A 22,523-nucleotide genomic window follows, 5' to 3' on the forward strand; every position below is an offset into this window, starting at 1 on the left:
AATCCTTGAAAGTATACTGAAGCCAGTCACACATTGCTGGCCACTTTTCCTCTAGGGCCTTAAGTTACAAAATCACTTTGGATTCCATTTGCAACCATTACCAAGGAAGGAGGTGGCAGGCATCACACTCTTCTCCCAACCACTTTAGCCTTTACTTTGAGAATAGATAGGATCTTAACCCCCTTGCTAATATTCTAATGTCACCCTGACTCCTGGAAACTCTGAAACCAGCTGATGGTTATCTCATAACCTCAAGGCATTGGCTAAGTTACCATGGTTCTGATTATCTGTACAATATAAGTTGAGGTTTCACCTAACATGGATGTTTACATTAAACATATTCAGAATAATTATTTTCACTGGAGCATTGATAGATCAACCAATGGCAATTTACAGAGAGTTTTCTGTCCTTGTAGGGGATATTCCCTCTTAGCAAAAGGTGGGACTAGAGTGCCCTGTATCACTCAGTCTTGTCAGAGGAGATGTTCTGTCACTGATTAAAGAGCTGCATGTCCTCTTTAGTCACAAAAACATTTCATGGGGTAACCTTGTTTCTGTCTTAATGGATTCCGGCAATGTAATGAGAGCTACCAAAGTGGACATGAAGAAACCCTTTGAGAGACAGAACATGTCACTTTTCACTTACTCAACTAATGGCAGTCCCTCCCGGGCTGAGCAAGCCCTCTGGACAGAGGCTAGAAGAATCATTTAAAATGCACCTGCGTTCCTTCCTTCAAATGCAGCCAAAAGGCATCAAAAGAGATATTTTTTTCTTTATTTGAAAGACCAAATACAACTCACAGGTGTCTTAGTTTCATCAGAGCTGTCTGATGGTATAATATCAGAGAGAAAAATAATATTCCCTCAAAATGTGTTCAATGCATACTCTACCGTTCAAAAATATATTTCCATCTCTCCGAGTTCCCCAAACCTCGCAACACCTTTAGATGTTGATAAGTCCAAAAAAGGTTGTTTGCTTGATATTTTTTTTATTGTTACAGGTTGGGCACCCAAGGCTCAGGGGATTCACATGATATCTGTAAGATACACAATAAATGAATGCCCGCCAAAGTAGGATGAGGACTGGAGTTCTCCAACCCTACCTACATTTACTTCTTTCTCTTTCTCTCCTTCTCCCTCTCCCTCTTTTCCCCTCCATGTATATGTGTGTGTGTGTGTATGCATATGTATATGTATGTATATCCTGATGACAATTTAATTCCTGCCATGACCAAGCTGGGATGCATGTAGGATAAATAATTTTACTGTTCAGGGAGAGTCAGGAAAAGAAGGACTGAGTTACTGAGAGTGCAGTTTTATTCTATGACTTTTGCCAATTTGAAGAAGCAACTAATTCATAAACTATATGGTAAGCACATTTAACTGTTCTAGGATTTTTCTCATGCTTCATGAAAACAGAGATCATAACTGGGAAACCAACTGTAAAATTAAAAGAACTAGATGTTGCCAATAAAGACCATCATTTCGGGAAAATAAATTTGTTTCTTGGAAGCTGTTCTTGAATGTATGCTTGAGGTGCCCACAAGAAAACTAATTCAACCGAGAAACAAATTGATCTTGCTTCACTGGTTTATATGAACAGAGTAAAATACACACCAACAAGTTATATCACTTAATAACTCCTTGTTTCCTATAACAAATCAATGGCAAGATCACCTTGAATTACCATATTTTGAAAACATATGTACAAAATACCTAGAACTTTACTTCATGCAGTAAATTATGGGTTTCATTAGGAACATCTTCCGAGCTAACAGAATCAAAGTAATCACTGTTTGTGTAGTACCTTAATCCATTGTATTTGGGAATTTTATTTCTTAAGGTTTTTAATTTTTGTTAATATATTGATAACGTCAGTGTGGAGATAAAAGTGCACAATTTGATATTGCAGTTGTTGTCTGGAAATGTGTCGTTTTGTTCTGTAAAGGCATTTTATTGGATCTTACAAAGGAAAAAGGAGCTCATCTTTGCAAAGCAATTCTCTCAGGCCTTGATTTCTTCCTTATTGTGATTTTAAGAGTTGCTTGTAACTTTTTTATTAAAATTGTGGGAAGTGGGAATTTGCAAGTTGTATTCTTCATTTCCCAATTTGCAAAAGCTAGTGTTCAGTACATTTTTGTCACCTAATTTGGGGCTGTCATAGGAAACAATGGAATAAAGCTTGAAAATCTTCCTGTTAAGGGTTTCTCTAGACTTCTTTTTCTTTTGTACTCTAGGGGAGCAGAGCAAATCTTCTTAACCATGGCCACACAGAAATGGTCCTCCTGAAAGGGGGATGCTATTTCCAAACACTGAATGGAATGGAAGGAGGCACACACATTATTCCTTAACATTTTACCCCTATTAATATATCACAATACATGGGAAATGTATGTACTATGCTAACAAATAAATACATTTCGAGCATCATTACTCTAGACTCCACTATTGAGAAATCACAATGATTTAGAAAGATACACTTTTAAGGTTCCAGTGGCAAAAGGTTTAATGAGCAAATTAGTAATAAAAATCCAATCTAAGAGGTATGTTTAAATGTCAGGACACTGACAATTTATAAGCTCTCCAAAGCAACCATTTTATTACTCAAAAAACAAATCTTAAATTTTCCTTAGTTTCATAAATGAAAGTTATTTGAAAAAAAATACTTAAGCTATTTTGCTACTCCTAGTTTCTTTTCCTTTAAGAAATATATTTTGAATTTATATTTATTACAAATTCAAATTTTATAAATTCAAACTGGAATTTATACATTTGGTTTGATCATACTTCCTTAGAGTTATAGCTTCGTCTTCTAATCGTGTTAAATAAATCTCACTAAAGATGGTTCTTTTTATGTCAAAAATGTTTTAAAATATCAAAACTATGAATCTGCTATAAGCATAAAATTGTTGAAACCAGAAGAAACCCTAAAGTTCATTTGTCAAGAAGTTTTTGCTATTTTACTACAAAGTGACAAACATGTCCTTTATACTCTAGAGACCCTTTATTTGAAATAGTTCACATATTCCATATTTATTATAAAGAAGTATCTATGTAACTTACTAATATTCAAAGAATGATTTCATTATGTATAAATAATATTAATACATTAAGAACAATGATGGTATATAGTATTTTTATTAGCTTGTGCAGTCTCATTGCAGTATTTATTTATTTCTGTTTACCTATGAAATGCTGAAAATAGCTCATTGGTTCCCAAAGATCTTTACAGAGTCTGAATGCAAAACCACTGGTCTTCCCTAAATTCACTTACAAATTTAAAAATTCAGAATTAAAAGAATTAGGAAAATATGCAATTTAAGTAATATATTCTGTAACCAAAGTTGTGAAGGGCTTTCCTAACATAACACTATTATTATCTTGGGTATGCAGTCCTCTCACTTAGCTTCTAGGGCCTCTTGAATCTTTCTTTCCTTACATACCATTCCTTCAGCAAAGATGAAGGGGCTTAATAAGGACGACTCTGCTTCAAGTTTAATTTTGAGACCCGGGGCTGTGCCTTGTTTGGAAATCCAGGGATAGGTAATTTTGAACAGGTTAGGTCTAGACTTTGGGGGCACTTATTTCTTTGCCACTGAAAGACTGAGTATATAAACAATCATCAGACCATATGTAAAAATTAAATTCTTACCCATAACCTGCAGCAACTAGTCGCCCAGGAAACTAACCTATTGGCTACAGCAACCAGGCTCAGAAACCAGACTGCTACCTATTTATAAGTTGAACTTGTGGGAAGTCAGACCTGTAACTACAGTAACAATCCAGGAAATTAAAAAAAAAAAAAAAAAAAGAACTCCTATCATAGTTGGCCCAGAGTGGCCAGGACTTGATTTTTTTTTTTTTAATTTTTATTTATTTATGATAGTCACACAGAGAGAGAGAGAGAGAGGCAGAGACATAGGCAGAGGGAGAAGCAGGCTCCATGCACCGGGAGCCCGACGTGGGATTCGATCCCGGGTCTCCAGGATCGCACCCTGGGCCAAAGGCAGGCGCTAAACCACTGCGCCACCCAGGGATCACAGGACTTGATTAATAACTGAAAGCTTTTCTAATTTTTGTCCCCACTTCCAATTGAGGACCAGTCAGAGCAAGCAAATATACACCTCCAACCAATCATAAAGGATGCCCCACTTCTAGTTAGCCCACCTGCAGCTTCTGCATGCCAATAGCCTCCCATCAGGGCACTACCTGAAGCCATTGCTTTGTTCTACTATAAAGTTTTCCCATTTACCTGCCTTTTCGAGTCTTTGCCAAACACAAGTGGTGGTGACTCACTCCCTGCCTATCCCTCTAAGTAAGTAGATTTTGCTTGCTGTCATTTGTTTGTGTCCACACTGATTCACAATGTAGTTAGATTCAGATTAGTTTAGGCTCAATAAGAAAGATAACATCTTTTTTATTTAAAATTTTTTTTTTTTAGATTTATTTATTTGAGAGAGAGTACAAACGTGAGCTGGAAAGGAGAGGGGCAGAAAGAGAAGGGAGAGAGAAAATACTAAGCAGGCTCCACCCCAGGACACATCCTAATGTGGGGCTCAATCTCCATAACCCTGAGATGGTGACCTGAGAGATAACATGTGTTTTAGATATGAAAGCAATGATTTCTTTTTTGGTTAAAATTAGGGAAGGCTTAATGAAAGAGTTTACATTTGATTTGGAATAAACCAGTAAGTTTAGGCTGGAGGCCAAATAACATTTTTGTCGTTGTTGTAGTTACAGTTGCTGCTGCTTTTCTATTGTTGTCAAATTAATGTCACTTAAAATCTCATTATTCTAGGTTTGTAATTGATCAATATTTAGATTGATCCAATCCTAAATTGTTTTCTGATTTTAAAATTGGCCCACATTTTGCATATCTTTCTATTACCTCCTTTGAAGTGGTTCTTGTGTTGCAAGGCCTTTTTTGGGTGTGGGGGCAGAGATATAGGGGTGATGAATACCCCTATTGGAACTAATTTTTCAAGTGTCCATGAGTTCTCATAACATGAGGACTATTTTAGGCTTTTATTTTCTTTGCCCCACTGCATTGTCCATCTGTCAAAGTTCATCAAAGCCAAGAGCTCAGACTGCTGCAATGAATTTGAAAAAGCAAGCCCAAGAAAACTGACCTGGAGAGAATGATAAAACATTCAAACCTGTTCTTTTAAAAATCAACGTTCAGCATATAGTCATATATACATAAACCTTAAGTAACTTTTTTTTTTTTTTTTGGTTGTTGAGTTGTAGGAATTTCAATTTCAGTTTTAACTAATTTCAATTAGTAAAAGTCAAAGCACATTCTCAAGGGCTCTGATTTCAGCTCTCAGCCAGAAAAAGCTGTGAATAACACCATTCCCACCTTTGCAACAAAGAAAAAGCTAGACAAACAGCAAATTAGTGACTTTTAGTGAAATCTTCATAGAACTGAAGTTGTAGGGCAAGCAGCTAAACATAAAATTGAGAGAAAAGCAGGCACTAAAGAAACAGGAACACTTGAGTACATGTTTACCTGGGTCAGATATCATTTAACAATAGGCCTATAAATTAATTTAAATAGAAATTTTGAAAGAATAGCTAAAAGTTCAGTGGAACCTATTGTGAGAGGATTGAAGTACTGAAGGCCACAGATATAGAGGGATCCACACACTCTAGCCGGGTTTTTCTCTGAAAACACTGCCAGGTACCCATAGAAAAGACTTGAGAGAATCTTGAAAAAGCTCCCTCATGATGCCAGTAGTAAAAAGGAAGAGCAGCTACTGCCAAAACTCTGTCAAGACCCATCCTACCTCTCTCCCTTAAGGAGTAAAAATATTCATCTGGAAAGGGAATGGCATCAAAGTTTCCTACCAGAGCACACTGGTGGAAGTTTATAGCAGTTTGAGGAAGAGGAATGTAGGCTAAACATGAAAATCTTTTTACACTATTTCCTCTATCCTCCTTAAGGAACAAAAACCCTAATCCGCATGGGGAAAGTATCAAAATGTGTACTCTGAAAGCGTTAGTTGGGACCCAATGGAAGTGAAGTGATGGGAATGAAGGGCAGAATGATTGCTATGTTCATCATTGTATCTGGAACAGGGGCAGGAACATTTGTAAAAGCTGCATCCCTAAGAACAGGTTTACAATATGTGTCCAAGATGAAAAATTATGCTCCCTCCTAAATCCTCTATAATCCTGCTAATAAGCATTAGTTTATTTTTTTTTATTTTTTTATTTTTTATTTATGATAGTCACAGAGAGAGAGAGAGAGAGAGAGAGGCAGAGACACAGGCAGAGGGAGAAGCAGGCTCCATGCACCGGGAGCCTGATGTGGGATTCGATCCCGGGTCTCCAGGATCGCGCCCTGGGCCAAAGGCAGGCGCCAAACCGCTGCGCCACCCAGGGATCCCAAGCATTAGTTTAAAAATAACAAGCAGCCCAGGTGGCTCAGCGGTCTAGCGCTGCCTTCAGCCCAGGCTGTAATCCTGGAGACCTGGGATCGAGTCCCACGTCGGGCTCCCTACAGGGAGCCTGCTTCTCCTTCTGCCTGTGTCTTTGCCTTTCTCTGTGTCTCTCATGAATGAATAAATAAAATCTTAAAAAAAAAAAAAATAGTGTAATATAGCTGGAAAAATGGAAAATGCAGACTCCCACCAGCACTGCAAAGGGAGGGAAACAAAAACAAAGTATCACTGGAGAAATTTGAAGACTTTGGTACACTGAGAGTACCCATAGCAACAAAAATTTCAAATGCAAAAAAAAAAGGGGGGGGGGGATCCCTGGGTGGCTCAGTGGTTTAGTGCCTGCCTTCTGCCTAGGGCATGATTCTGGAGTCCCGGAATTGAGTCCCGCATCAGGCTCCCTGCGTGGACCCTGCTCCTCCCTCTACCTGTGTCTCTGCCTCTTTCTCTCTGTGTCTCTCATGAATAAATAAAACCTTAAAAAAATTTTCAAATGCAGCCTAAATCCTAACTAGTTTAACATAACCCCCCACAGATGGAAAGATATGCTCTACTGCAAGAATAAAACTATTACTTTAGTATTTATTATCCTATACAATGTGCCCAACTTTGAACAGAAATTTATGAAGTATATAAAAAGACAAAAACAAAGCAAAAACAAAAAAACAACCCATACCTGAAAAGACAGACTAAATATCCGAATAAGACTCAGATATGACAAGATGCTGGTACTACCATCCAGGGAACTTAAAACAATAAGTTAATTATTATTAAGTTATAGATTCTCAAGGAAAAGGTAGGTAACATGTGAGATCAAATAGGTAATTTCAACAGGGAGATAAAACCCAAGAAAACATCAAATATAAATCTTAGAAAACAAAATTCACAGTAATATAAATAACTATGCTACTTAAAGTTGCTGGCCTAAGCAAATTTAGTAAAGAGTAGATTCTATAAGAGTAAAGGCAAAAGAAACTAACTATTCATAACCATAATATTCTAGTTATTTTTTTCTTTCAGAGGTATAAGTTAGCAATTCTAAAATTACATCTATACTGGAATGGAATAATTAAATAAATGGATGACAGAAGACAGAATTGAGTTTTCTTATTTTTAGAATGGAAAGTTATAGATAAGCAAGGATTTGATGCTAAAATGACTCATCTAGTAATGGATTAGAGTTACAGACATCAGTGTGAACTGTTTCACTTACTAGAGCGACAGATGGATACATATACAAATATTTATAGATGTATGTATATTTGCATATATATTTCCTTACTATGTCAGCTAAGAGGGCCTCGGATCAAAACACTCCAGTAACAGTGTGTATACCTAGCATCCAGACCTTGGTTTCCAGTACCATTCTTCAGTGAAAGGAACTGAAACTCCTTGAGGAAATGGCTAATTGGAGGAGTTGGGTAGGAAATATGCAAGATGAGCCAGGAGCATCTTATAGTGCCAAAAACAAACAAACAAACAAACAAAAAAGTAAGGATATATCAAAAGGGCAGTTGAAAAGTCTCCCCATAGCCAAAGCTGGAACAATCTATTTACTTTCTACAAAAAGTCACTTTAAATACAAAGAAGGAGATAATTTAAAAGAAAAAGGAGGAAGAAAGATATATCGTGGAAACAATAATTGAAAGATAATAGGACAAGTGTGGTTTCCAGTTCCATGTAAAGAGTGTGGAAACCACTATCCTAAAAACAAAGAAAAAGCTGAACATACTGAAAAATTGACAACTTTTCTTGAATCTTTAAGAGGAAGGACACAGGGAAAACCTTGCTTCAAGATGAAGAGACTTAAAATTGAATACAGGAATCATAGCTTACTAGAGCAGATTCAGAAGTGGAAATGACCACAGGAACCAGTTCAGGTAGGGAAATCTTAACTATAATTGAATAATTGCTGGAGGCTTAGCATGGACAAGTCTAAGAATTAAAAACTCCAGGGGGATTCAGTTATAGGAGCGCCCCCACAATCTTGTGAGATTTACCTCCAGGAGCTTGACCACATTCCTATAGTAAACATTGGGGGAAAATGTCCTCATTACTCCAGCAGGGGAAGGGGAAAAGGAATCATTCTGAAATATGCTAGAACACTCTGTTCCTTAATAACATCCACACTCAGGGAAAAGTAGTTAGCCAGAAACTAAGCTCCTAAGACATTATCAGGTCCTAACTGTCCTGGGGGAAGGGAAATAGCTATATCTGGCTAGCAATAGCTTGCCATATAGGAAAATGGAAATACCCAACTCCAGTCCACTCTAGCCTTTTTGTCTCACCTAAAGGGAGAGAAAACTGAGAACATTTGTAAAGTTCATAGTCCAGAGGCCTAGGCTCACTGAAAGCTTGAGACCTAATTATAGAATTACAGAATGCTTCCCTTCCTCCCACACTTCATCAATACATTACTAAAGGCCTATTTACAGTAGCTTCTTCCTTTTGTTTTTAAACCTGGTACATCATGTTCAGCTGTCAAGAAAAAAAATTATGAGACATACCAAAAGGCAAAAACAAAACAAAACAAAACAAAAGCAAATGAAAACACCACAATTTGAGGGGACAGAACAAGAATTAGGACCAAACATGGCAGAGATGTTGGAATTATCAAACTGGGAATTTAGAACAATTATGATTAGTATGCTTAGAGTTCTAATGGATAAAGTTAACAACATACAAGACCTAATGGGCAAGCAGAGAGATGGAAATCCAAAGAAAGAATACAAAAGAAATGCTTGGAATAAAAACACTAACAGAAATGAAGAATGACTTTAATTGGCTTATTAACAAATTAGACACAGTTGAGTAAAGAATCTCTGAGCTAGAAGATACATAGAGTTCTCAAAAACTGAAAAACAAAGAGGGCAAAGACTGAAAAAAGCAGAAGAGAATATCCAACAACTGTGGGATAAGTACAGAAGGTATAATATATATGTAATGGGAATACCAGAAGGAAAAGAAAGAGAAAAAGAAAAAGAAGGAATATTTGAAATGACAATGACTGAAAGTTTCCCCAAATTAAAGTCGGTCACCAAACCACAGATCTAAGAACTTCATAGAACACCAAGCAGGATGAATGCCAAAAACAAAACAAAACAAAACAAAAACCAAAATCTATACCTAGGAATATCACTGTCAAGCTACAGAGATGAAGAACATCAGAGATAAAGAAAAAAAATTCTGAAAGAAGCTAGAAGGAAGCAATACCTTGACTTATTGAGGAACAAAAATAAGAATTACATCCAGCTTCCTTGAAAACATGCAAGCAAAAAGAGGATGGAGTGAAGTATTTAAAGTGTTGAGAGAAAAAGTCCATCAACCTAGAATTCATGTAAAATTACCCTTCAAAAAGAAAGGAGTAAAAGACTCTCAGACAGCCAATATTGAGGCCTTTTTTTTTTTTTTTTTACCAGTAAACCTGTATTACAAGAAATGTGTAAAGATGTTCCTTAGAAAGAAGAAAAATAATATAGGTCAGAAATTCAGACCTACAGAAAGGAAGGAAGAGCATCAAAGAAAGAATAATGGAGGTAAAAAATTTTTAAAGCATTTATTTTTCTTATTCCCAAAACAAAAACAAGAGTGTGGGAGTATTTATTTTGACAAAGTAGACTTCAGAATAAGATGAATATGAGTAGAGATAGAGAAGGACTTACATAATTATAATTACAATGGTATATATTCTTCAAGAAGGTATGTAGCAAATCTAAATGTCTATGAATCAAACAACAGAATCCAAAAGTATGTATGGCAAAGCCATTGTTGCCTTATTGATTTTCTGTATGAATGATCTATTCATTGATATAAATGGGATGTTAAAGTCTCCTACTAATATTGAATTACTGTCAATTTCTCCATTTATGTCTGATAATATTTATTTTATATATTTAGGTGTCTATGTTGAGTGCATAGGTATTTATAATTGTATTTACTCTTGTTGGATTGATCATTTTATCATTCTGTAATGCAGTTTTGTCTCTTATTATAATCTTTGTTTCAAATAATTTTTTGTCTGCTGTAAGAATAGCAACCCAAGTTTGGTTTTTTGTTTTGTTTTGTTTTGTTTTGTTTGTTTTGTTTTGTTTTTTTGCTGGAGTTTGCATGAAATATCGTCTTTCCATCCCTTCACTTTCTTTGGGTCTGAAGAGAGTCTCTAGCAGGCAACATACAGATGGGTCTTATTTTTTTGTTTTTGTTTTATTTTTTATGTATCTAGTCACCCTGTGTCTTTTGATTGGAACATTTAAAGTAATTATTGATAAGTATGTATTTATTGCCATATTGTTAATTGGTTTATGGTGTATGTATGGTCCTTTTCTGTTCTTTTTTCTTCTTTTGCTTTCTTGTATTTCAATGTCTTTCTTTAGTATTATGCTTGGACTCACTTCTTCTAATTTTTTGTGTATGTATTATAGATTTTAGGTTGTGGTTATTATGAGGCTCATATATAACATTCAATGTATATAGCAGCCTGTTTCAAAAATAGAAATATCATATAATCCAGTAATTTCACTTCTGAGTATTACCTGAAGAAAATGAAAACACTGATTTGAAAAAAAATATAAATATGTACCCTTATGTTTATTGCAACATTATTTATAATAACCCAGATATAGAAGTAATATAGCCTAAGTGCCCATTAATAGACAAATGGATTATATATATAACATATATGCATATATATGCATATACATATATATGCGTTATACTTATATAATATACATATATATTATATATACAATAGAATATTATTCAGCCATGAAAACGGGTGAAATCTTGCCATTTACAATTACATGGAAAGACCTTGAGGATATTATGCTAAGTAACGTAAGTCAGACAGAAAAAGGCAAATAACATATGATTTCACTTTTATGTGGAATCTAAAAGGCAAAACATGCCAGAGAGGAGGAGAGTGGGGAAATGGATGAAATAGGAAAAGGGAAGTAAGAGGTACAAATTTCCAATTATAAAATAAATAACTCATAGAGCAAAAAATATAGCATGGAAAATATAGTCAATAATATATCAATAATTTTGTATGGTGACAAAAGGTAACTACACTTATCATGGTGAGCATTTTGTAATGTATATCAATGTTGAATAACTATGGTGTAATTAATATGATATTCAACGTCAACTAATATAATATTGCATTTCAACTATACCTCAATTAAAAAAAAAGTTCATGAGGCAAAACCAGGTAGATATGAAAAAAGAAATAAACCAAATTCAAGTTTTAGATAAAGCCTTACTATAACTTTCTCCATAATTGATAGAACAATTAAGCAGAAAATTAGAAAAGATATATATTACCCAAAAATACTATTAGCCAACTTAATCTTGTAGGTACTTATAGAACTCTCAAGCAACAACAACTGAATATACATTCTTTTCAATATATATTGGAACATGGAGCATCTGAGATAAACTTAAGAAATTTTTAAAAGCAAATAATGCAAAGTATCTTCTCAGATCATACATAGCACACTTAAATTAGAAATCAGAAACAGAAATACATCTATAAAAATCTCCAAATATTTGTAAATTAAATAACACAGTATTAAATGACTGTGACATGAAGAGGAAATACCAAGAGGAAAAATTAATCTTTTGAATTAAATAAAAACTAAAATACAAGACATCAAAATTCATTTAATAGGAAACGTATGGCCTTAAGTGCATATGTTAGAAAAGAAGAAAGTTCTAAAATCAGTAACCTAAGCTACTACATTAAGACACTAAAGAAAGAATAGTAAATTAAACCTAAAGCAAGCAGAAAGAATGATATACTAGATAAACATAGAAATAACTGAAATTGTAAATGGAAACACAATAGGGATAACTGAAAAAGACAAAAGCCTTTCATTTGAAAAGAATAGTAAAAATGATTAATCTTTAGCCAGTATGATCAAGAAAAAAAAATAGAGAAGACACATATTACCAATATTAGGAATGAAAACAGAAGCATCAGTTCTGATCCTACAGACATTAACGAATAGGAAGAGAATACTATGAACAATTCTATAGTCATAAATTTAATAATCTAGATGGAATAGACAACTTCATTAAAAGTTACAACTATCCAAACTCACTCAAAAAGAAAAAATATTACTTAAATGCCTCTATCTTTTAAAGAAATTGAGTTTGTACTTAACCCCTTGCCCCCACCTCCCCCAAAATACACCTTAGAACCAAAAGATTTAACTGATGAAATGCAATGGAGGTGAGTTCTCTTCCAGGGACCCAACTAAAAGAACATCATGAAGGGGCCATGGGTAGCATTATGCTGTACATTATAGACAAAATGTGGCAGCGCTTGCTCTGTGGCCTGATTATACTTTCAATTACCCCAGGGCTAAGTATTTCTCAAGTGCTGAGTATAGGGAGATTTGGAATCTCAAACCTATCTTCTGCAATAGCATTTCTCAGGAATTGTCTAAAGAGAAAGTGACATTGCCAGGATAATTTTGAAGAACATTTTATTTAGCTACAATTCTGCTGTCATTTTCTATATGTTTGGTATTTCTGTCCCCTTTTGATTAATAGAGACATTCTTATAAATAAAAGATCTTGGTCTCTTGAAACTAACTGTCTTGCTCTCTTATTTCTCCTGTGAAGTCATAATCCCCCATTTGTGACATCACAGTCTTTCCATTGCAATCAACAGTGATGTTTCAAGCTGGGGATTAAATGCTTCAAAAGAGGAAGACTTTACAAGAGCAGAGGGACTCTCAAGGAATAAAGATCCAATTAGCATGTAAATGCCCTTTTTAATTAAAAAAAAAAAAAAAGTAAGGGAAACAAGGGATGAGTAGATAGTCCCAGTGATCAGAATGGTTTTCTTTGAAATAATGAGTCTGGCCTTCCTTTTCACTCTTCTCTTCTACCATGTCCATGCCTGCATTCCTCTCCCCTTGAGTGAATGAGTATTTAATGTTAAGGAAACATTAAAGGAGGAGAAAGACCGTAGACTATAAATATGGGTATTGTTCCTCTGGCAGTAGTTCCTAGGCCTATTAATTTGACCAGGATTGAGGCAAAATTAAAAGAATGGGCTGCTACAATAATCAGCTGTGGTCCTAAATATACAAGATTTGGCCTTGAGCTCCCACTCTGATATCACTTTGTACCAACCTTCATCTTAGCTTCCATCATGTTTTGTTAGTCGTCCTTCAGTTTCTTAAAGTCTCAAAGCTCTTTTCCACTTCAGAACTTTGCTATATGCTATTTCTTTGTCCAGGAACACTCTTCCTCCACAATCTTTGCAGACTTTGTCCTATTGATCATCCAAGTTTAGCATTAATGCTACTTCCCTGAGAGGCCTATATTGACCCCTTCTGGTTTCTGTCTACATTAGAACTTTGCTATTTGATCTCATTGAAACTTCCCTAGTATCATAATTCTATCATATGCTTATGTGTTTGATGTTTTTGTGTATTGTTTCTCTTCTCCATTAAGCGCTGTGCATCATGAATGCAAGTAACACATCTGTTCTAGTCACTGCTGCATTTTAGCACTTAGGAAAAAGCCTGCTAGACACACATAGATATAATAAATTCACAAAGAAACTAAGGATATATAGCCATTTGGGGGGATTCTGAAGAAGAATCACTGCTTTGAATAGAAGATTAAATGGCTTCTAAATTCATATCAAGGTATACATCTTTATAATTTTTAAAATTAATTCTCTTGGTTGTCCATATAACATGCCCTCTACTCTCTGGAGTTCAATGACAAAAATGAATATAGACACAAAACTTAATCAAGGGATGAGATCTTATTTGGGGGATTCATCATTTATAAATATTTAGGGGGAACCTATATGTATGTATAGGTAGGTTGACCAAATAATTTATCAACTAAGAAGAACCCTTTTATGTGTGATAGAGGTGCTAGTTATAATTATTCTAGGACCATGGTCATAAAACAGAATAAAACAGAATTATCTTAGGCTAATTGGGACAGATGGTCACCTTATGTATCAGATATTGTAGTAGATCTTGGATAACACACATATAAAGGAAATATTTCTTACCCCTGAATTTCACATAGTATATTGTAAAGGTAGTATGTATAAACTCATAACTACAAAGTGATTTTATTTGTCTCAAGATAATTATAGATACAGGGCTATAGATATAAATATTTATAAAGAGATCAATGGCTGTTTCCAAAGAATGCAAAAATATGTTAATCATTAACCAATAGAATAATTCTTCAAATGGCTCCACTATAAATTGGGGTGGGGTGTCATTTGATACAAAAAACATTAGACTATTCTATACAAATGCCCTAAACTGGCAATGTATGTCTATAAGATCCACCTCCAATATAAAGAGAGATGGGATTTAATTAAGTCTTTTATACATTTAATGCTTGTCTGTCAAATAAGATACCCTATATGAAAAGACTTTCTTTTTCTCTCACCCTTATGAATGATCAATAATTTTTAGGATCCCTGCACATTGTAAGTCAGATTATATTGATGAATTGGTTGTTTAACTGGTGCTAGGCACAAAAGATTGCTTTGTCATGCTCTAGTAATTAGAATGAGGGCAGCAAAATGATATATCCTTTCTCCTTGTTTTCTGTAAAATCCGATATCATGGAACTTAAAATTCTAACCATGAGGTTGATGCTAAAAAACATTGGTCCATTATTGGAAACATCTATGGTATTAAACAGCTCAAAAATTGCCCAAATTTGGTCTGAAATTAGTCTATTAAATTTTATCCAAAGATATCATTTTCCAGAATTTTAAACTTAAAAGAAACTAAGTCAGGCTAGACCCAAAATGATTACTGATGAGGAAACTGGCTCAGAAAGAAGAAATAATTTCTGTCACATATTCAGCGGTAGAACTATAACAGAACACCAGATACCATTAGCTCTTAGTTAAGAATATCTTTTATGCTGCTCATATGAGTGAGTGCCCTCATCATAACAAGATACATGACTTATTGCTTCTAACTTAGTATCTAAAGTTTTCAGCAGCTCTAGAGGTAAGAAAATATATTTCTGGTACCAATGTCTGTTGGAAAAGGAAGTCTGTATTCACCCCCAACCCAACTCATCATATCTATGCATGTAGAAATCTTTAAAATTTATAAGGATCAAGTACTTTTTTAAAAGTCCAAAAATGTCACTGATCTTCAAATCTTATTATCTATGAACCAAAGGGATAAGAAATCAAAACCCTAAAGCAAAGCAGTGAAAGCTTAACTACTCTAGAATATACATCCTATTGTATTTTCAATTTGCCTCTAAGAAATTCAGGCAATCTCAAGTATTCAGGGAATTAGGAAATGGCATTCTCTTTATAGAAGGATGAAGAAGTCCTTAGCTTAATTATTTCTTTACTTTCTAGCATGGTCCCATTAGGAATGGAGTTTGGGGATTTGGTCAACAATCCTCCAGAAGAAAATTTTTCACTTACCCCCAAGGATCATCATTATCATTATCAACAACAAATAGAATAATAATTATCAAGATTAATAGAGAGCTTACTATATGTCAAACAATGCTTTAGGTTGATATGAATATATATAAAATTTAATCTTCATAAATGTTCTATGAAATAGGAGGTAATATTATTCCCCTTTTGCATATAAGGAAATTATGACTAAAGACACATTTCTAGTTGCTGAGGACACAAAGAAGTAGGTGTGAGTCAGGCTCCTCTGTCATGCCTAGGCTGCATGTATTATTCATTGACTTTGTAGATGGATGACTTAAGTGATAGAGCTGTTAGGTGTTACTCAGTTCCAAAGAACAAGAGATTATATTTGCAAGGGCAGTCAGGGAAGGCTGCAGGGATGGAGATGTCCTTAGTTTGTTCATGAAACTAGGTAAATGTTATTGAGATATATGAGGGAGTTCCAAAAAGGAAGTAAATTGTATCAAAATATGTTAGAAGCATTGTGATATTGGTGGTAGGGATGAGTTGACTAGATTTATAGGATGGAAGACTTATATGAAGCAAAAATGATGATAGCAATAATGTAAAAATACATGTCAGTAATCAGGACAGCTGAGTGCTTATTAAAAATATTCTACTAACTGGGGCACCTAGGTGGCTTAGTCGGTTAAATGTCAGACTCTGGTTCCGCTCAGGTCATGATCTCAGGGCTCTGAGATCCAGCCTTGCGTCCAGCCCACACTCAGTGGAGAGTGGTAGGAAGGTTCTCACCCTCTGCCTCTCCCCCACTTAAACTCACTTTCTCTTTCTCTGTCTCACTCTCTCTCTCTCTCTCTTAAATAAATAAATTAATTTAAAAATTAACTAACTGTGTGACCAGGTAGCTTTCTTATCTGTAAATAAAATTAGTTAGACCTCTTGGACACCTGGGTGGCTCAGTTAGTTAAGTGTCTGCCTTTGTTTGGCTAAGGTCATGATCCCTGGGTTTTGGGACTGAGTCCTTCCTACACTGAGCTCCCTGCCCAGGGGAGAGTCTACTTTTCCCTCTCCTTCTCCCCTCCCCGCCCTGCTCATTTTCTCTCTCTCTCTCTCTCTCTCATGTTTTCTATGAAATAAATAAATACAATCCTTTAAAAAATTTAATTAAATGACTTTTTAAATTCTTCAAGTTTTAACTAATTCTAAAGAAAAAATATTTTAATTCTCAATTTAATGTAGAATTGAGGTCCTGTAGAAATTAAGTGACTTATCAAGTGTACCTACGAGGCAACAACGAGCAGTGGATCTAGATCTAAAACTCAGGTCTTCAGACATCTAGCTCTCAAGTGGGGAATATCAAAACAGAGAGCTTGGAGACATTGTTTACTACATTCATTATTCTAAAATATTGTATGACTAAATATTTAAATAGATTCAATTAAGACTAGTTACACTTAATAGTTCCATATAAAAACACTCATTTAAAAGGGGTTTTTGGTTTATTTTTGTTTTTAAGTAAGTATAACATATCAATAGCTAGTTTTTAATGTTTGTCTTCCCGAACCCCAGATTTTTTTTTCTTTCTTTAAGACAGAATTTGAGACTAGCTAGACCATTGCAATAACCCAAGCTCAGAATTTGTTATTATTTATCTAAAATGGCATCTTTCTTTCTTGCTGTTTCTTCCATACTATGTGAAAGAAGAATCATATTGCTCAAAGCTGATGTGGCTTGGGCTGTGTTGAAAAAAGAAATTGAAAGAAAGGGGAAAAAAACAAAACAAAACAAAACAAAAAAAAAAACAACACTGATCCTGCAGTTGTTCACAGTGAGGTTCACCCATCAGAGCTGAAAATAACCTATATTTTATTTCCCTTATTTTTAGAAAACTGCCATGGACACAGGGGTGGCCGAGTGGCCAGCTGTGCCCTGAAATGCCTGAAGCCATTGCAATCAGTGCTCCACTGTCTGAGGCTTCCAAAATGAAACACTTTGAACACTCATTCAAAGGTGTGAAAGCATGAAATTGGCACAATGGCCAGCTACCACAGCACTTCTCATTTTTTTGCACTGCCTTCTGCTTCCCTTGTCTGCTCTTTCCGCTCTCTGTCCCTTGATTCTGACAGTTCTTCAAATGTCTGCTTAAAGAGCTGTGGCAGCCTGGGAGAGAGAACTGGAACATGTTCTTAGGGAGTCTCTATCTTGAAGTGAAGAAAGCTGAGGGAAAAAACAACTGCATGCAAAAATCATGAAAAAGTTGGCTTAAACAACAGACAAGACATATCTGACAAAGATGATTCATACATGTAGATGGATTAGTGGGCAGATCAGTTACTGGTTAAAATCAAAGTATCTCAGCTTTAAATCTACTTTCTTAGATGTTCTCTATACCATTTCAATCCTATCAGTCATTCCCTATCACTCAACTTGATTCAATTAGGACATTCTGCTTAGGACTTTGGGATGACATATCTCACTGAATCTTTGCATATGCAGAAGAATCTAGGCCAGTCACTGCCACATTGATGGTTCAGTATTTTTACCTGGATGTATTGTTGCATGAAATTAAGGCATAGCAAGTTTATATATTACTCAGCAGCTATTTTCAAAGAAGTTGCCCAAAATGAGCCTGTACACTACCCACTCTTCCCACGTGATCATAGGAAATTTACCCTATCTCTGTGTCATTCTGCCATGAATATACTCTTGTCTTCTTTTCTGCACTTCCCTCTGTCACTAGTTCATATTCCCCTGTGCCTTTTCCCTTTGTGCAAAGATATGGTATTTTGTATACTCCTATGAGTTTTTTATTCCATGAAATTCTTTTTCTCCTCATACTTTCCCCATCCTTCTTACAGTTCTTGTAGTGTCCAAGATCATGTATGTTTTCAGCCTCAGGGATGGGAAGTCACAGCAGAATAGTGGAGGACAAAAGGTCAATCTTCAGCTTTTTAGTTTAAAAGGAAGATTTTCAGAATTCAAAGTGGAAATAAGAGGTTTTTGGATCTTAAGACTCAGTCTACACCATAAACATTAGATGTAGGAAGAATGACTGGAGGTAAGAGCCAGTGTGTTTGTTCTAGACTTTATAAATAATAAATGGACTGAGGTAAAAAGATGAGCATCAGAGGGCAAATAAGAATTAAATGTTGGTGATTGTCCCCAAGAAGGGGCAACATTTCTATCAGACTAAAACTACTAATTATAATGCCAAATACATGGAACACAAATACATATTATTTGTAATAGAAATGGATCCTTCCACTGTCAAAGATCATGCATGACCTATCTCTTGTGCTCTCTTCTTTTTCAACCTTATACTTCTTCTAAGATAGATACTTCATCCCTCCTTGGATGATAGTTGTTTATGTATTTATTCTCTGTGTTTGATTATAAATCAGTTGAGAGAAAAGACTGTTTTATTCATCTTTGTACAACCCGTGATTATTTACCATAGCAGTCTCTTAGTCAATCACAGCCAAATAAAATAAAATGAGTTTTTATTTACTAGGCTGACCATTCCATAGAGTCAGACATGGGGCTGGCCTTCCTGTATGTCAGCCTTGTTTGTGTGTATGTGTGTGTGTATGTGTGTCTGTGTGTGTTTATGTCACATATATATATATATATATATATATATATATATATATATATATCTGTGTGGATGTATTTATATGCGGAAGAAATAGGACCAAGAGAAAAACATTAATTTATTTAATAATGTATCATCTAGGATGCTTGAGGATGCAGGAAGCAGAAAATATGCTTTAAATTATCATTTAAAAATAAAGAAAATTAAGTTTCTCAATAACAGTTAAGTATTCGGCTCCATTAATAGGTTAATTCAGTGGCTCCATGTTGGCATATGGTTCAGGTTGCTTCTGTCTTTTACATGTTTCTTTTTTTACATGTTTCTTTCTGTATGTTGTTTTTTTTTCTTTGCCCAGTGTCCTTCATTGTCCCACATGGTTATCTCAGTCCCAGGTGTCATACACAGGAATACAACACGTAAGAAAAGAGAAACTATCTTTCATGTCCCTTTTACATGAAAGTTTCATGTAACTTTCAAAGAAGTCCCCCTCCAGACCTCCCCTCACTTCTTCATTGGCCAGAGGCAGATGCTAAATTAGTCTCTGGCAAAGTCAGTGGAACTACTACAAGCTCCTTAAATTATCAGGATTCTTCTGAGTACAGTGAGGAGGATTGGACATAGAATCCTTTAGAGAAGAAAAGTGTAATGGCAAGTGTCTGACAGGAGTGATAATACTAATAACAATAATACTGAGAATAGTAACTAACATCTGTTCAATGGTTACTCTATTCGAGGCACTGTGCTGAGCAGTTCAGTTCAGTATACTACAGCATTTAATAAACATGGCAACCCTGTAACAGATAAGCATACAGAAACTCAAAGGATAGAATAGATATGTCCAAGGTTATACAGATAATAAATGACAAAGAGGAGAGTAGAGATTTAAAGCAACGGCTGTCTGTCTCCAAGGCTATTACTGTCTCCAGGGTTCCACAGTGAAGACTATGAAAGAGCATATGCTTTCGAAGCTGAGATAGAGATGTGTTTCGTAAGTCCAGTGAACTCTTTGCTAGAGCCACCATAGCCACTTTCTAAAAAATGTAATAGGCTTATCTAAACATAGTACTTGCTGATTGCAAACTTTCTTGTAATAGGAATATAAAGGCTGCTTTCAAGTCCTTCTCCCAGCCTTCTCTTAATGATCTGTTTTAGGGTCACTCAAAATCTGGATTTCTTTGTCAATTAAACTGAGTTAGAGGAGGCTAGAAACTGGACATAGTGGATGATTCAGTCAATCTAATGCATGAACTTGTGAAATTTGACCATGACTCATTTCTTCTCCTTAAAGACAAATATAATCATTAAGGAATAGCAACACTGCATCTTCAGACAGTTCTTTGCAAATTGCCGAAGGCAGCTTCCACTGAATTACCCATCACTGGAGCTTCAAACTAGAGCTCAGAGCTCATTTTAAGAGGAGACAATCATTATATATGTCTGCTATCTTTTTAATGGCCAAACTCATATGGCTTCATAGTGTTTGAGAGAGTTTCAAGCTGATCTCTCCTCTATAGCCCTCCCTCCAAATCCAAATTGCAAGGACTATCCATGTTACTCCCTAGCTATGCCATGGCCTTATCCATGCTTTGTACTTAGCAGCAGTTGAAAACAAACTTTCCCTTCCTGACCTCTTCTGTCTCTAAGTTCTCGAGCAAGTCCATAATTTGTTTAAAGACACAAGCCAATTCTTGACTCTATACTGCCACATTGCTGTATGACTCTTTAATGTGTGGAAGATTGTGTTTATCTAAACCCTAAGAATGCTGAGGGAAAGGACAAGTTGACATTTCTCTTCTAATTATTACCAACAATAGTGCCTGGCAAATGGCTGGGCCCATAGTAAGTGTTCCGAGGAAATATCTTCAAATGCGTGTTAATTTACTGTTTATTTGATTCAGCATTCCCCATGATGATCTTAAAATACATTCTGTGGTAGACCATGTAGCAGTTTGGTCAGTAAGGATGTGATGGGTGGGTTGGTCATATTCAGTGCTGCTAGATAATCAATGACCCAAAAGAGTAAATGATTAAACATTTATCAGTCATCTTCTATAAGACCAAAATCTGCTCATTACTTTTATCTGTCTGATGTTCTTTCTTCTTTTTTTTCCCTTTCTTTTCTTATTTATTTTTAGCCCAGTGACAGACATTGCCTTCTATTCAGAAAAGAAACTAATAAAGATTCTTAAAATGCAAGCAAGCCTGCCAAAATACAGACATTATTTTACCGAACTAAAATACTAGAAGATGCAAGTGAAGAATATATCCATCAGCTACTGAATGCATTGATGAGATAAAAAAAATTCAACATACTCACTTGCCTCCATTTACTCTTTTCAGTGGTTCTGTGGCCTCAAGCTGCTTACTGCAAATTAGATTTTGCCTTAATATGCTAATGTTGAATAAGGGAATTGGACTCTAAATAATTAAGTTGTGAGAAGTACAAAACTAAAGCAATCTATTAATGCAATATGAACATCCCTTGATTATATTTGCAGAATGAATTTACCTGCTTTAAATGGTGAATTAGAATGGAAAGGTAAATTGAAATTTAGAAGAAAATACAATAATAAACCACCACTATCCATTTTCCCCCTTTTGCTGTTGCTTATGTCAGAGGCTTCACTCAGTCACACCACTCCCAAAAGGGCACATTATGATCACTGAGCCACAAGAAGTGTCTCTTGACTGATAGACTGGCTTCTGCCCCTACTACCCATGCTCACCCCTCTTTCTGCCCCTCAAGAGGCAACAATTCCATTGAAGCTAATGGGTTTTGTTTTGTTTGTAATTGTTCTTGTAAAATTGTGAACTGGTTTTATTTCATGACATTTAAAATCATGTATAAGGTATTATAGGAGTATTTACATATTCATTTCTTGTTTTTTTTTTTTTTTTCCACTTGGTGGCCCTTTTGGTAAAACTAGGAGTTTCAAGGTCAGCATTCCTTCCTTTTGCAGCCCTTTGATGGGAATTCACACAGGCATATTTTGTCCATTGTGCCAATGAGGAATCTTATGAGAAGTTTTGCAGTCGCCACAAAAAAAGTTTGGAAAAACTGAAGAGCACAGCCCTTTTATTGGAATAA

The 22,523-nt window shown here is 35.3% G+C and overlaps 1 long non-coding RNA gene across 1 annotated transcript; it reads left to right on the plus strand.

The window, feature by feature from the left end:
- The first annotated feature begins 13,098 nt into the window (after positions 1-13,098).
- Positions 13,099-21,921, plus strand: LOC140634678 (uncharacterized). The gene is made up of 3 exons (XR_012032072.1): positions 13,099-13,203; positions 13,905-14,101; positions 21,571-21,921. It is a non-coding gene; the product is annotated as an uncharacterized lncRNA (long non-coding RNA).
- The last annotated feature ends 602 nt before the right edge of the window (positions 21,922-22,523 follow it).

Source organism: Canis lupus, chromosome 6, assembly GCF_048164855.1.
Source record: "Canis lupus baileyi chromosome 6, mCanLup2.hap1, whole genome shotgun sequence".
In the NCBI taxonomy this organism is placed as follows: domain Eukaryota; kingdom Metazoa; phylum Chordata; class Mammalia; order Carnivora; family Canidae; genus Canis; species Canis lupus.